Here is a 16,534-nt window from a genome sequence, read left to right on the forward strand (position 1 = left end):
TCTGGCGCATCCTATTTCTGTATTTCAGCGACACGTGAGGATGCTTTGGTTTGGTACATGCGTCATGTGCAGGGGCATTATACTGCAACTAAATGTACAAGAAGGATAAGGCTTTACTGAAACTTTCTGGCGGCTTAAAACTGTGTGCCAGACCGAGACTCGAAATCGGGACGTATGTCTTTCGCGGGCAAGTGCTCGCAAGAGATCTGTTGGGTTGGGGTTAGTCGGGTTGTTTGGGGGACGAGACCAAACAGCGACGTCATCGGTCTCATCATATTAAGGAAGGACGGGGAAGGCATTCAGCCGTGCCCTGTCAAAGGAACCACCGCGGCAGTTGCCTGGAGCGATTTAGGGAAATCAGGGAAAACCTAAATCAGGATGGCCGGACGCGGGATTCAGCCGTCGTTCTCCCGAATGCGAATCCAGTGTGCTAACCACTGCGCCACCTCGCTCGGTTCTCGCAGGAGAACTTCTGTGAAGTTTGGAAGGTAGGAGACGAGATACTGGCAGAAGTAAAGCTTTGAGGACGGGGCGTGAGTCGTGCCTGGGTAGCTCAGATGGTAGAGCACTTGCCCGCGAAAGGCAAAGTTCCCGAGTTCGAGTCTCGGTCCGGCACACACTTTCATATCAGCGCACACTCCGCTGCAGAGCAAAAATCTCATTCAGGCTTCACTGCTAGTTTCCCAACACAAGGAGACATATATAACAGTCAATGTAAACTGTTGTCGTATGTCAGAAAACAAAACCGTCAGAACAACGTCGTTGTGCAGATCTCAATCCTGTCTTGTCAACAAAACGATTACAGATCGTTTCAGTTGTTAGAGGCGAACATTTGTCTTCGGCTAGAAGGACATTTAAATATATAGTAGTTTCGCATGTTGCTTTTACGAATTTTTGAATTGTAGAAAGGTCTACGACAGCATGTTTGTTTATTAAAGGAATTGTAAATGCTTATGTACTGACAGTTGGTGAGGCTATTTCTTCTTGTCTGACAATGCATCACATTTCATCACCCGAGTATAGTAAACATTCCCACATGATCACAAGTTTAAAAAAAACAGTAATATTTAAATTTCAGCCGAAAACATCCCACAAGAAATATTTTCACTGAATTAATTAGATTTATTCAGACATATGCTGGTAACTGGTAAACTTGTATTCAGTACCTGGAAATGTTTGATAAAATAATAAATGATCTACCAGTACACACACCGCCATACTTCCAGATAAACTTATATGAAATTTAAAACAACAAAATTAACGGATAGATCCCCTTCCTCTCCTCCCTAAAATTTTTTCTTGGGAGGACGAGGTACGGCAAACCTAGAATACTCTTACTCGATAAGCACAATTAATGAAAAGCTATTCTGACAAGAAACTAAATCGCATACAAAGGTTTAAGGAAGGTGAAAATATACAGTTTCAAACTTGCCCAAAATCTTCACTAATACACTGTAAAAGTCGTAAATTACTTCATACACGTCCATAAAAAATAATGAAGATTCCACATGAAGAATGTTACTTTCTGGCCTATACTGGAACCCACAAAATAAATTGTTTGTACTTGTAACACGACCTTAAAAAATATTTTCAGTCATTATGTTACTTTTAATTTGTTAATGTTTGTAACAAAAGTAAATGAGTAATTAATTGTCTTTTAGTAGATATGATAACCCGTGAATCATGAAGAAAGATCATAATATTAAGTTTAAATGTGGTACACACGTAGTTTGGAAGTTGTCTACGTAAGTAATGTTATTTAGGTTTTGACGCTTATCTTGAGAGGAAACTTTCTACTCCTACTCCTTAGGTTAAGTAAGACCTACCACCCAATACACAAATATTGGAGAAACTGAATGCTGGGAACTTCTGTGGATATGTCCCAAATAATTAGATTTTATATGTGTATATATTTATGCAAAAGTTATTAGAAATAAAGAACAATAAAAAATTTTTGCGTTAGTGAACCTCATGTATAGAGTTGGAAAAATATGAAAATGGAGGCTACACACTGAACTGCTATACAAGCTCTTGTACTAAAGCATGAAAGTGAACAAAAAGTATCGCGGCCTGTGTTAATTTCACCGAAATAGTGCTATCCTATTTGAGATGACTGTCCCTGTATTCAAAAGGGAAAGAAAGACGCTTGTACAAGTAAAGCAGGATGTTTTTTTACGCAAGCAACCTAGTATATTTTGGTGTACACCAATAAGCAGTTAGATGCACGAAAAATCTATATTTTTCCAGCATTTCTGTGCGTAATGAAATCGAAGATTGGCATGTGTAAGCAATGATTTCGTTTCTGATTGTTTATACATGTATAACGTGTTACTATTGTAGGTATATAAGAAACGGCCTTGGCGCATTGGTAACGCCGGTTCCCGCCAGATCACCGAAGTTAAGGCGCTGTCGGGCTGGGCTAGCATTCGCGTGGGTGACCATCCAGTCTGCCGAGCGCTGTTGGCAAGTGGGGTGCAATCACGCCTTGTGAAGCAAACTGAGGAACTATATTATTGAGAACTAGCGGCTCCGGTCTCGTAAACTGACATACGGCCGGGAGAGTGGTGCACTGACCACAAGTCCCTCCATATCCGCATCCAGTGTCGTCAGAGGCCGGAGGATGACACGACGGCTGGTTGATACCGTTGGGCCTTCATGGCCTGTTCGGGAGGAGTTTAGTTTAGTTATATGAGAATGTGAGTATGTGTTAGCAGAATTCCCCATGAATAATAACTTCACTATATATGGGTGAAATTTTAATGGATATATTGCATTTCGCACCTTGCAAATTCAAAAGTTGTTATTCATCTCTGCTTTGGGCTTGTTTTTTGCATTTTTACCTTTTGGTGAGTTTTTGCGTTTTGGATTTGACTTAAGGGAAATACGAACTGGAAAAAATTAATCCCATGAATGTATAGATGGTGTTGTCCTTCTCTCTGCGTATGATGAAATGCCAAAGAATCTCAAGATTTAACTACTGCAGGCTATAATTGTGGAAGAAGATCTGGCTTTGTATGAAACACTACGTTATTAAGGATAACAGGATAAGTCCCCACAAATTATATGCTTAGTTATCCTGTAAATATTTTACTTGCATTTTACTTCAACAGAATATTCATATCTAACGAGATATCACAGAGACACATGTTATAAATATTATGTGCTGATAGAGTGTAGTAGAGTGAACCAAATTTCAGAAATGTTATTGTGTTAGAGGCCATGCAATGAGACTAAACTATCGCTGTGTAGTACATTAGTATAAGCCATTAAAGGGGACAATGTAGTGAACTGCTAGACTAGTCTAAGGTCAGACTCCTCTAAGGTTGGCTATTTGCCAAATTCAAAGCTTATTTTTATGTCACAATTAATATCTCTTTGTAATTTCAACTTGTCCATTGTTCTGGAAAAGGTGAAGTGCCCATCTTCATCATCTTTCTTTTTCCTTCTTGCTTCTTGTTCAGGCTGTCATTGTTAAATTTCTTGTATATTATATTGTTCTAACTTCGTTGTGAATAACAACGTATTCAGTGAGGTCTGTCTTCTTATTCATTAGTAATTTATCTGTCCATGTTTCTTACTAGACATTCGGCCTGTTGTATATTTATGAAAATGTTAAGTACATTGGAAATGTTTGGCCTTGTGACACAACGATGGGGCAATGTCAGTGTTATCATTAAGCAAATCATTTAGTTGCATTTAAACACAGCATTAAGACCATTCTGTATCACATAGGACCCACTTTACGAAAACGATCTCTGGTAGTGAACGGTTTCGCAGCAAGATAATTAGGGAGCAGGAGAGAGAGAATTTTTCTATTTGCAACCCGGAATTGCTGAAGCACAAAGAGTACCTGAACAAGTCATCTGCTAAGTTAGACGTTTCGCCACAGTTAGTCAGTTAGCAAGAGTGCGACATGAACACTTCTGTGTGTCAGTATTAGCAAAGTCAGTGGAAAAGTGTAAGACAAGTGCAGAGCAGCCTGCCACCGTTATTCTCTTGGGACTACGATAGAATCAGCCTTTGAGGGATTTGATGAAACAGTTACGATACTGAAACAAGAAGATTAACTCAATAAATCAAAAATGAAGACCACTGATGAATCGTAGAGACTAAATTGGTCATAATAAATGACGTCATACGGTAAAGCCATTCTTCGGTGCTGTAAATTCTCCATGCCCAAACTCAGAGGCAGTCGATCAGTAGGATTAATGTCTTTCTCATCGTTTGCACTCGATTCTCGGATTCTTGTATTGAAACAACTTTGTGAGATTGTGCCAGTATTGCTCTTTAAACGCTTATTAAAATACAAGGTTGCCCAGTAAATGCTGTAATGCCGCTACTTGCGCACTGCTAACACACTGCTCGGCGGCGGAAGGAGACTACGCGATTTTACACAATTCAGGTACTAAAACACGATGCTACAACTCTCAAATACTATAATACGCTTGAAATTTATGAATTAAACAATGCAAATACAAAAAACACGCAAAGAAATTAAGAATTAAACTATGTAACAAACAAGTGAGCTAGGAGTATACGACTTGCTGCTGCAGCTGCTTATCCAACGGCGGCAGGGAGCACTTTTACTTTCATATATGATACCTTAACACCAAACTAGGGAGCTAGCACTATACCCATCAGCAAAGTAACTACGGTGGCATCTTTAAATAACGACTATAAAGAATAGATGGGTAAACATTAGATTGACATTCAACCAGTCAGTTACGAGAAGGCACTGTTATGTAGGCCATGTGCGGCCATAGAACGTCAACATTCTTGTGTCAGAAATCGTAATGAAGTAACATCACTGAATCAAGTATTCAAGACATCCGTCAGAACGTTTTGAAGTAGAGAGAAATGAGTGCTAAGGTTGACACCATAATTCCCGAAGCAGGTGAATCACACTTGGGGATCTGTCGTAAACTGATTCAAATGCAAAAAGCGGCAATTTTTTTTTCTGGAAAGAATCATCACAAGTGATGAAACGTGCTATCGATAGGAAGCTTGCACAAAACAAAGAAGTTGTGAATTTCTGATTATGAGTCATCGCTATAACAACATAACCGACGTTCAATTCAGACTGACGCACGAGTTGAACGAGAACCCAAAGAATGTTTTTCCAGGCGTCTTCACGTGGATGTATGAATGTTCAGTGCGTTGTACTAACAAAGAAAACTATGTACAATCCTTGTAGTATTAAAGTCTCGAACTTAACTTTTCTCTCTTTTTCTAAATTTAGCGTCGAAATATCTTAGACTGACGGGTTAAAATAAATATGATTTCAGACAATTTTTGCCGTATGCTAATAACGAAAAGCTCTCTGGTTTGCTGTGTGGTGGCAGCATTAGATCCTGTGGCGAAGATGATGATGAGTATGGCATCCCTCGATACCTCGCAGTTTCTTAACTGTGAAACACGGTTGGAAACACGAGAGCCTTTCATTGAAATAGGATAAGCTACTAGTTCCTTCAAACCTCACTCTGAGATAAGAATGTTGCATGGGTTTTTAATTACTAGAAGTCGCAATTACTTCATACATTACAAGTAGTTTAATAGAGTGTTCGGAAAGAATAGGGCAGAGAATTGCAGTTGTTGGAAACACAGTGACACATAAGTTGGATGTAGAAGGTGCGGAGGTGACGGTGTAGCTGGTAGAGACGCTGCCTGCAGGAGACTAAATTGAACGCGCCGGTGACAGCCGGGCTGTCGTTGTGTCCCGAGTTGGCGGGCCGGCCACGCCGTGCCGTGCCGGCTGTTTGCCGTAACGAGCTACGAGAGGCCCGGCAGTCAGTCTGGTGACATCACGGGCCTCCTTCCACTCGCCGGCAGCCGGCAGCACTTCCGCCCAAAAGAGGCGCGCCCCACTTCAGTCGGGAGCCGCTGCTCCGCTGTTCCTTGTCTCGAGCTAGCACTCCCCTCACAGTTTAACAATATCTCTCTTTACTGCCGTTCAGAGATTTTATTATTTGTTACTGTACCAGATTCCAACATGTCTGCCACAAACCGTCATGTCAAGGAGATTAAGGATATAGAATACGGATTTAATAGTGTCCATTTAGATCAAAAGACGTGGACCTTATTTCCTTTCTTTTATTTGTCCATATAATCGACTCTCTGCCATTCCGTCAGTACTATTTCAATATCAGAGATATTCAGATTTAGGTCACATCTGTTGATAACAGGAGACACTGAGGGGGAAACAGCAGCTATGGACCTTGCAGGTGATGAAGGTCAAACGCACATTATCGAAATGTACTGACTAATTTGATGCGCCTTGCTACCAATTACTTCGATGAGTTAGCCTTTTGATCTCAGAGTAGCCTTTGCACCCTACGTCCTCAATTATTTTCTGGATGTAGCCGAAGCTATCTCTTCGTCTAAGGTTTTTATCCTCTACTACTCTCTCTAACACGATGGATGTCATTCCCTTATGTCTTAAGGAATGTTGTGTCGTCATGTTCCTTCTTCTTGTGTTTTCCGTACATTCTTTTCCTTGCTAATTCTGCGGAGAATTTTCTACATTCTTCTGTAGTATCACGTCGCAATTGCTATGATTTAGTTCTGTTTTAGTTTTCCCACACTACATGTTTTACTATGAGACAATTCTGTGCTCGAAACGTACTTCCTCATGAATTTCTTCCTCAAATTAACACCCATGTTTGATTCTAGTAAATTTTCTCTTGGTCAGGAATGCCCGTTTAATCGGTGCTAGTCTGCTTTTTGTGTCCTTGCGTTATTCTGCTATCCAGGTAGCAGAATTCCTTAACTTCATCTACCTCGTGATCACTAGTTATGATATTCAGCATCTCGTTATTCTTATTGCTGCCACTTCTCGTTGCTTTCTTCTTCCCTTGATTTAGTCTTAATCCATTCTCTGTACTCGTACTCCTTAGACAGCTCGTTCCATTGAACACATCCTCAAATTATTTTTCCTTTTCACTGAGGACGTCATCAGCGAATCTTAACATTGATATTCTTTCTCCTTGAATTTTAATCCCTCTTGAAGCTTCATGTCCGTCATTGATTCTTCGACAAATAGACTGAACAGATGGGGAGAATGACTACAACCAGGTCTTACATCCTTTTTAATCAGTGTACTTCGTCCTTGGTCTTCTGTTCTTATTGTTAACTTCTAGGTCTTGTTGATGTTGTATATTGCCCACTCTTCCCTATTGCTTAACCCTATTTTTCTAAGGGTTTCGAACATCTTGCACCTTACGCCGTACTGTACTGAAATATTACAACTGGCAATATCTTGCTACCACAGCTTGCAACGATTCTTCTGTAAGCAACGTTGAAAAGTCATCTTCTTCTTCTTCGATTTGAAGACATACTTATTAATATTCCCTAATAGATATGCATCTATACATGTAATCCACAAGTCATTGTCCACTGCATTGTAGAGAGTACTTAGAACCAATAACACTGTATATCTGTCCTGTTCCGTTAAAGTATTGATCGACGGAAAAACGACTGTCTGTATGTTTCTGAACGCACACTAATCCTTCTAACACTCACGATCCCTACGCGGGATAAAAGATGGTGCGGTTTAATGGTCACACAGTTCTAATATTTCACAAATTTACCGAACAGAGTTTCTCGAAAACTGCGTCATCTTTCTCCCAAGGATTCGCATATACAGCGGTTCGACAGAACTCTGGAAACACCACGAGAAATGCATCCTCGAACATAAAGTCCGATGGTAGTCATGCACGCAGACTGTGATGTTTTTGTCGGTAATCAAAGCAGGCGAACTGTTTGGTGTGTCAAGAGACATCGTGTCGTAGATTTATACCGGAGCAATGGTAGCAATCATTTGGTCAGGTAAACCTACTTGCTCACAGTTTCCAACATCTGATGAGCCTACGCCTCAAGAGTTAAAAATTTCGGGGTTTCAGGGATGATTTGGGAAGCCATATCGTCATATTCCATGGACCCCATGGTTACCATGGTTACTCTGCAAGTTCGTATTACTGCCAAGGATTAGGCGACCGTTTTGGCTACGAAGGTCCCCCCTTGGTAGAATGTTGTTCCCGAATGATGACGCAGTGTTCTGAGGCGAGACGGCCAGTTTCCTCACAGCTCGCATCGTCCAGGACTGGCTTCTTGACTAATAGGATGGATTATCGTATCTCCTCTGGCCACCACAGTTAACAGATCGCAGTGTAATTGAGTTTTTGCACCCTGCTTTGAAGAGAAGAAGAGATTGGTATCCACCCGCTTCATTGTTACCTAAACTTGCTACTATTTTGCAGGTAGAGTGTTGAAAGCTTACAGGGTGTGTATTTATCCAATCCGAGAAGACTCAAAGCTGTTTTGAAAGCCTGCGCTTTCTCTAGTGTCTTGTGTTGTTAGCGTTTCCATATTTTTGTCCACCTCTGTTAGTTCGCCGAAAACTCCTCTTACAGTAACATATAGGCTATACCGTCGTCTTGCGATCCTAGCAGCGAGACTCTGAACTTGTTCGAGGTCTATTCCTATCCTGCTTCATATGGATTCCAAACAGTGGAACGGTACTCCAGAAATCGTGTCACTAACAACTTCCAGAAACCTAAGTAAAACAAATCTGCATGCTCACTTGCATTTGTTGTTTCCAGTATGTTCGGTACGATAGGAGCAAACTGTGCTACACATGAGTCGTTTTGCCATAATCCATGATGTTTCTTTGAGAGAAGCTACTTTTTGTTCTGGAATGTCATACTGTCAGAAGTAGAACATTTTTATGGGTCCTGCAAGAGAAGGGCGGCAGCAGGAATGGCCTGCAATTTTGTGTGTCTGATCGTTTAGTCGTTTAGAAAAGAGGACTCATTTTTGAAAACAGAAGCGTCCTCTGGTCTTTTCCAGTCAGGCAGGACAATCGCTGGGCAAGAGTTTTGTCGGTAAACAGGAGCTACGTTGATTCCCGTCGAATTCAGCATACTAACTTCCTTTCGCAGTCCTATTATTGGTTTAAACACGTCGATAAAATGTATATAGTGAATTTAGAATGTTGAATTTAATCAGTGTGAAACATTTTTCCATTCCCGCGTGGTAGGATGCTACAGCAATCGGCTTTAAAATGCTCCAGAAAAAAAAAGTGTTCGTTGTGGAATTATTTAAAATCAGCAACGCTTCTCACTCTTTTGGGACAACGTCAGGTTGTGTAAAAGTAGGTGGAAATGTAGCCCATCCGTCATGAAGCCATGCAAAATGGAAACAGGACGCATTACACATTAAGATACTTTTGCTAATACTTTCCATTGGTAAGGAAATTCTGATGTTGGGGTTCGTAACAGAAACGAGACTGAAGAAAAATTAAAGACGTGTTCATAGGATTTGTCGACCTCGAAAAAGCGCTCGACAATATAAAATGGTGGAAGGTATTCTGCATGAAGAGAAAAATAAGGATAATCTGAAGGGAAAGACAGGTAATATACGATGTGTACGAGAACCAAGAGTGAATAACAAGATTGGCAGAACATGAACGATGTGCTCGGACTAAAAGGAGTGTAATACAGAGACATAGTCTTTAGCCGCTTCTATTCAATCTACACAGCGAAGAAGCAATGACGGAGGTAAAAGAAAGGTTCCAGATGGGGTTTAATATTCAAGGTGAGAGGATGTCAACGTTAACAATCGTTGACGACGTTGCAAACCTTTGTGAAAGTGAATGAGAAATACAGGAGCTGTTGAATGGAAGTACAGCTTAATGAGTGCAGAATATGGATTGAGACCGAATCGCAGAGAGACGAAAGTAACGAGAAGTAGCAAAAATGACAACAGCGAGAAACTTAACATCAGAATTGGGGACTGCGGCAATAGACGTAGTTACGGAATCCTGATATCTAGGCAGCAAAGTAATCTTTGATGGACGGAGAAATAAGGACGTAAAAAGCAACCTACACTGGCAAAAAGAGCATTTTCGGCCAAGAGAAATCTACTGGTATCAATTACAATGCTCAATTTGAGGAAGAAATTTTTGTGGATGTATGTTTGGAGCACAGCATTGTCTAGTAATGAAACATGTAGTGTGAGAAAACCGGAACAGAAGAGAATCGAAGTATTTGAGATGGGGGCCTATCGACAAATGTTGAATATTAGGTGGGCAGATAAGGTGAGGGATGAGGAGATTCTTCGTAGAATCAGAGAGGAAAGAAATATATGGGGAACAGAGACATGAAGAAGTGATAGAATGATAGGACATGTGTTAAGACATCAGGGAAAATGTTCCATGGTACTTGAGGGAGCTCTAGAGTGTAAGAACTGTAGTGGAAGACAGGACAGGAATGTACCCTGCAAATAATTCAGGACGTAGGTTTCAGTTGCTACTATGACACGAAAAGGAATTCGTGGCGGCCGCATCAAACCTCTCAGAAGACTGATGACCCAAGAAATAAAAAAAAAAACAGCTTTTGCTGGATGGGTTACATTTCCAACTACTTTTACAGAACATAATGATGCCCCAATAAGTTGCAAAACTATACTGATATTAAATAATTTAGCAACAAGACAATTTTTATACTGGAATACCCAGTCGGAATTATTTAATCCATCCTTGCTGAGGCTAGTTCCCTTGTTGAAAGTTGATGGGTGATTCACCACTGGAGGGAAGGAAGAACAAGGCCTTCACACTGTTTTTCTGAAAAAGGACCGCATTGAGGAAAGAGGAATATAATAGAGCCAAGAAAGAAGAAAATATGACATTGGCTAAGGAGAGAAGAGAGTGGACGGAAGAAGCGTAAAGATGATGCAGGAAGAAAGCAGAACAAATAAGAAAGGTAATTGTTAAAAGTAAGGTTGGAGAGAGCTTGCAACAATGATGAATGGAAGTGAGAAAGAGATTAATATCAAAGAGACACTGAAGATAGTGCGGAGGGATTACTTTGAACACTTGCTAAATCCTAACGGACTTGGAGATGAGGATAAAAGACTAAAAGAGGTAGAAGTAAACGCTTGGGCGGTGGTGGGGAAGGAGGGAAGGACCTGACGGGAAAATAATGGAAAGGGTAATGACAAGATGAAAGGACTAAAGGCCAGCAAGGGAGGTTGAGTAACAATGGTTGTATCGTGTGATGAATGTGGAGCGGAGTGAAAAAGACTCCAAAAGACTGAAGGAGGGTATTAATTGTCCCTATATCGAATATAGGTCGTAGGAAGGATTGTAGATACTGCAGGGGAGACACTCTGATACCACACTGGGCCAAGGCATATGAACAGATCCTGGTGGACAGAACCCGAACAGAATTGAGAGAGGAACAGCTTGGCTGTAGACCTGGGAGGTTAACAGTTGCCTCATATTCGCAGTGAGGCGTCTCCAGGAGGAATACCATGAATTTGTATAAGACCTTGTGTGGTGTTTCTCTATATAGGAAAGGAGTTTCATAGCGTCTATAGGAGAAAGGGTTGTTAAGCACTAGGAGGAAAAGAGTGGAAAAAGAGACAACAAGCAGAGAGGAAGGAATGTACTGTGGAAGTGTCTGTGATGGGATATGAGACAACGGATTGCTCCAAATAAACAAATGGTGTGGAACATGGCAATGAAGGATAGAAACATCAGGACTTATGTGGTATGCCCACTAAAGAGAATGGAAAACAAGAGGATTCCCAAGAAGATACATGAAATGGAGATGCGAAGAAAACAACCAATTGGAAGACCGAGGGACAGATAGGTGAAAGTTGATGGAGGAGGGTCTTGAAAAATACGGTGAGGACTGGACTAGGATGAAGAAAGGGAGATTGTGTGAAAACGGACTAGATAACGTGCCTTATGTTGCAAACAGACCCAACCTTGGGTTGGAAGCTATCCAAGATGACAACAATGATGAGTTAGAAATTTTTAAATTAATTTTTGTTGAAGGCGCCAAAATTTTTCTTTGCGAGTGTGCTGTTTTTGTCTGTTTGTTCAACTGCTAAATGCCTCAGTCTCAATTTTCTTTAATGTGACTAACGGTCACTGAGGATAAATAATCAAGGATAACGTCGTGCTGATAGACTTGATGACAAAGAAAGTGAAAATTTAGTTTCCGTAACTTTTTCAAGGAAATAACCCCCGTTTTTGACTGCAGGATTTAGGGAATCACAAGATGGATCTGAACTACACTCCTGCCGAATGAGAATTTAGTACTGGATCATCTCACCTATTACCATTACGAACACCAGAATGGACACTGATAGATTTCCCTCACGGTAGTTTAGGAACAATTACATTTGCGTTATTCGATATGTTACTTTTCATTAGATTCTGGTTGGCGAATACAACCAAACTTTAATTACACTCACGCACACAGAATAAAAGAACTTCATACAAAGAATAAATTAAAAACAATGATTGTAGAGGCAGTATCATTACATTTTTCTCATCCAAATCTTAGTTAACTGTTTGCATGCAGTAATGATTATTTTCTCTGGTGATCTTTTAAGCCGCTGGCAACCTAGGAAAGAGAAAGACACAAGTTCGCAGATAAACAGGTAGGTTCTCAGCGACTTGGGAAGATGGATTTCTGAAAACTGAACTGAGAACGGCCTGGGGACACTACGAACCATAGGGAGACTCGGCAAGAAGACGACGTCCTTAAGGCTCGAACGAGCAGTTTTCTGGATTTGACGCACCAGAGAAATGTAGAAATGCAAGCTTTTTCTGCCGAATGAGGGAGTCTGAGAACGAGAGGCGAGAGATCGGCCCTTATCAAAAGGCAACATTCAACAGACATATGTCTCCCGGCCATCCTAAAATTTACCAAACAGATGCCGAAAATTTTTGTTGCGAAGTAGGAGGCCTATACCAGCTAATAGATTATTTTTTCCTTTTTTCTTTTCACAGTAAGAGAAAACCGCGCTGATCGCTCTAAAAAGAGGAGATTGTCAGATATTTTGGTGATGCAAGAACGATGTAGTCTTTGAGTCAACGATTTCTAAGACAGCGGGGCCGAAGTCTAGCTCATAGGAGTTGTAGTTTTACTCAACCTCTGGTGGTAGATTTGTGACAACTGAACAATTTATGCCATTGGCTGCAAATTATGGCATTTTTTTCTGAATAGGTGGACAGAGCTGTTAGGTGCAAAACAAGAGACAGAGCAAACTGTCTTCGTTTTTACTCTTCGACTGCAAACTCTGAGGTGGCAGCAACTCTGATTTAGGACTCTGCACTGGACGCACTTTAACGGGGGCTCTCGGCTTCGGAGGCAACTTTGGGGGATCTGATGGTTAAGTCCGCAGCACAGCAAAATTAGGCGCACTCTTGGTGGCAGCCTGTCACGCCATCAGCAGTCAGTTCACACACTGTCGGCACGTATGGTATGGATATCTTACAACTCCATCACGTTAGGACGAACCCGTGAAGTTACCATTACTGAGAAATTATGCTTCCCATGATTGCAGGACGAGCATTGCAGCGTGTGTAACTTCACTGACAGGCGAACAATCACTGTTATGTTGTACCTAATATCTTCTACTAGGGTGTTGACGTTTCCAAAATTCCACTTCCCTACCTGCTATCTTTCCCAACCATCATCTGCTATACCTTAATTTTTTTTGAAACTGATGTCCTTTATCTTGTGCGAGTTATTTTCATTGAATGCCTTGTGCTCTTAATTTTACACATCAACGTTTACAATAAGTTTGGTGTTTTACATTTTACATGTTAGTTTCTTATATTTTCGATCTTTTCTCAGGCAGTGGTTTGAAATGAAAATTTGTGAATAGCCCCGCTCAGGATACAGCGTCAAGCGTTGAAATTCATTTATAGCGTTAATCAGTCCGTTGTGTAGCTTACAATTATCACTCCAACCTGAGTAACAAGCTGTCTGGTTGCAGAAATTCAAGACACATATCGCAAAAACAGTCACTTCACGTAAGGTAACGCAGCAACTCGACTAAAAATAGGGATCGTATGATAGGGCAAGCCCTAACGCGTGTAATAATTGCCAATTTGTTGGTGGAGGTAGATGATTGGGGAAAAGGGGGGGGGGGAGTTCAGTGGACGGGCAGAACGTTTGACGAAGTTTTCTAAGCAGTTCGAGGTGGATGCAGGTTGTGGTGGTTACGTAGTGATAAACTGAGTGGACATTTTGCATAAGCTTAGAGAGCTGCTTCAATTCGATCTTAGGAATGAAGACCGCAACAACAAAAGCAACAATATGCTTAATTCTCTAATGTAGATTTATTTTTCTCCAGTCGTATAATTTCTCTAAAGCAGTTTGTGTCCTCTGTGCTAACCTCTTCACCTGCAATAAACCTTTTCAGTTGTATGACAAATGTGTCCTCCAGCACCGCATTTGCCTTCTACGGCTCTCTCTAGTTCCATGGGTATTTCTTTCCTTATTCTGTTACTCGGTGTTAATATTTTACATGTATACCTTTCGATCTCTATACGCAGGAAGTTTTCTTTTATTTCTTATATTAGCAGAAACTTAATTTCCACCACTCTTCTGTAAATCCATACCTCAAATGGAACGACTCTGTTCGGGTTTTCAAACGAAAATACGAAGGCTATTCGGAAAGTAAGTTCCGATAAGTCGTGAAATAGAAACCGCTGTGAAAATCAAGACAGTTTTACTTTCAATAGTTAACTGCACCTGGCAGCTAATTCCCTATCTAGCCACCGCTCCAACTTAAACATTTGTAGTAAAGTTGTATCAACTTTCCAATGCCATCGTCATAGACGGCAGCCGTCATGGATGTCCGCCAATTCTCCACGGTCGTCTACAGCGTTGTCTGTGCCAAAATGTTGTCTTCATAGCCAGCGGTTCATATGAACAGAGACGAAACTCAGGACGAGACAATTACGGCTTGTGTTGTGAGTGATCGAACAGTTCCCGTAGAAAACGCTGCAGGAGCATCTTCATTGTGAGAATTGTCATGAAAACAGAAACGCATGACAGTTACATTATGTGGACAGGACGACATCAGGCGAAATATTTCACGACTCCCTCATACTTTTCGGGAGACACTATTTTCTGGGCATCTTTACGTGCTCTCTGTGCGCTCAGAACTGTAAAGAGCGATGTGCCGCAATCGACAGGCATACTAGAGACACTAACCAACATATCTGCACAAAAGTCTTCGAATTATCACAGTGGTTTCCATGTCGCGACCGATCGGAACTTACTTTCAGAGTAGCCCTGGTATAACTGAGTCACAAATATTTTCGAAAGTGAAAGTTTCTATGTGGAAGTGTTAAAAAGCCATTCTGATACTTAGAATAGGCATTTCGCTAGTACGATAAGACATTGAGGAGCAGTCAGCATCTCGGTTTTGTGTTGAAATTTTGCAAGGAATTGATAGCTTGTGAAGTGGAGCTAGTGCATCGAAATTGTGATAGAAGGGGTGCAGTATACAATGATACATGGTACTCTTACTAACATTCATGTAGGACATCTACATCTACATCTACATCTACATTTATACTCCGCAAGCCACCCAACGGTGTGTGGCGGAGGGCACTTTACGTGCCACTGTCATTACCTCCCTTTCCTGTTCCAGTCGCGTATGGTTCGCGGGAAGAACGACTGTCTGAAAGCCTCCGTGGGCGCTCTAATCTCTCTAATTTTACATTCGTGATCTCCTCGGGAGGTATAAGTAGGGGGAAGCAATATATTCGATACCTCATCCAGAAACGCAGCCTCTCGAAACCTGGCCAGCAAGCTACACCGCGATGCAGAGCGCCTCTCTTGCAGAGTCTGCAACTTGAGTTTGTTAAACATCTCCGTAACGCTATCACGGTAACCAAATAACCCTGTGACGAAACGCGCCGCTCTTCTTTGGATCTTCTCTATCTCCTCTGTCAACCCGATCTGGTACGTATCCCACACTGATGAGCAATACTCAAGTATAGGTCGAACGAGTTTTTTGTAAGCCATCTCCTTTGTTGATGGACTACATTTTCTAAGGACTCTCCCAATGAATCTCAACCTGGTACCTGCCTTACCAACAACTAATTTTATATGATCATTCCACTTCAAATCGTTCCGCACGCATACTCCCAGACATTTTACAGAAGTAACCGCTACCAGTGTTTGTTCCGCTACCATATAATCATACAATAAAGGGTCCTTCGTTCTATGTATTCGCAATACATTACATTTGTCTATGTTAAGGGTCAGTTGCCACTCCCTGCACCAAGTGCCTATCCGCTGCAGATCTCCCTGCATTTCGCTACAATTTTCTAATGCTGCAACTTCTCTGTATACTACAGCATCATCCGCGAAAAGCCACATGGGACTTCCGACACTATCTACTAGGTCATTTATATATATTGTGAAAAGCAATGGTCCCATAACACTCCCCTGTGGCACGCCAGAGGTTACTTTAACGTCTGTAGACGTCTCTCCATTGATAACAACATTCTGTGTCCAGTTTACTCTTCAATCCAGCCACACAACTGGTCTGATATTCCGTAGGCTCTCACTTTGTTTATCAGGCGATAGTGCGGAACTGTATCGAACGCCTTCCGGAAGTCAAGAAAAATAGCATCTACCTGGGAGCCTGTATCTAATATTTTCTGGGTCTCATGAACAAATAAAGCGAGTTGGGTCTCACGCGATCGCTGTTTCCGGAA

The sequence above is a fragment of the Schistocerca americana genome, chromosome 5 (genome assembly GCF_021461395.2).
Source record: "Schistocerca americana isolate TAMUIC-IGC-003095 chromosome 5, iqSchAmer2.1, whole genome shotgun sequence".
Taxonomy (NCBI): Eukaryota; Metazoa; Arthropoda; class Insecta; order Orthoptera; family Acrididae; genus Schistocerca; species Schistocerca americana.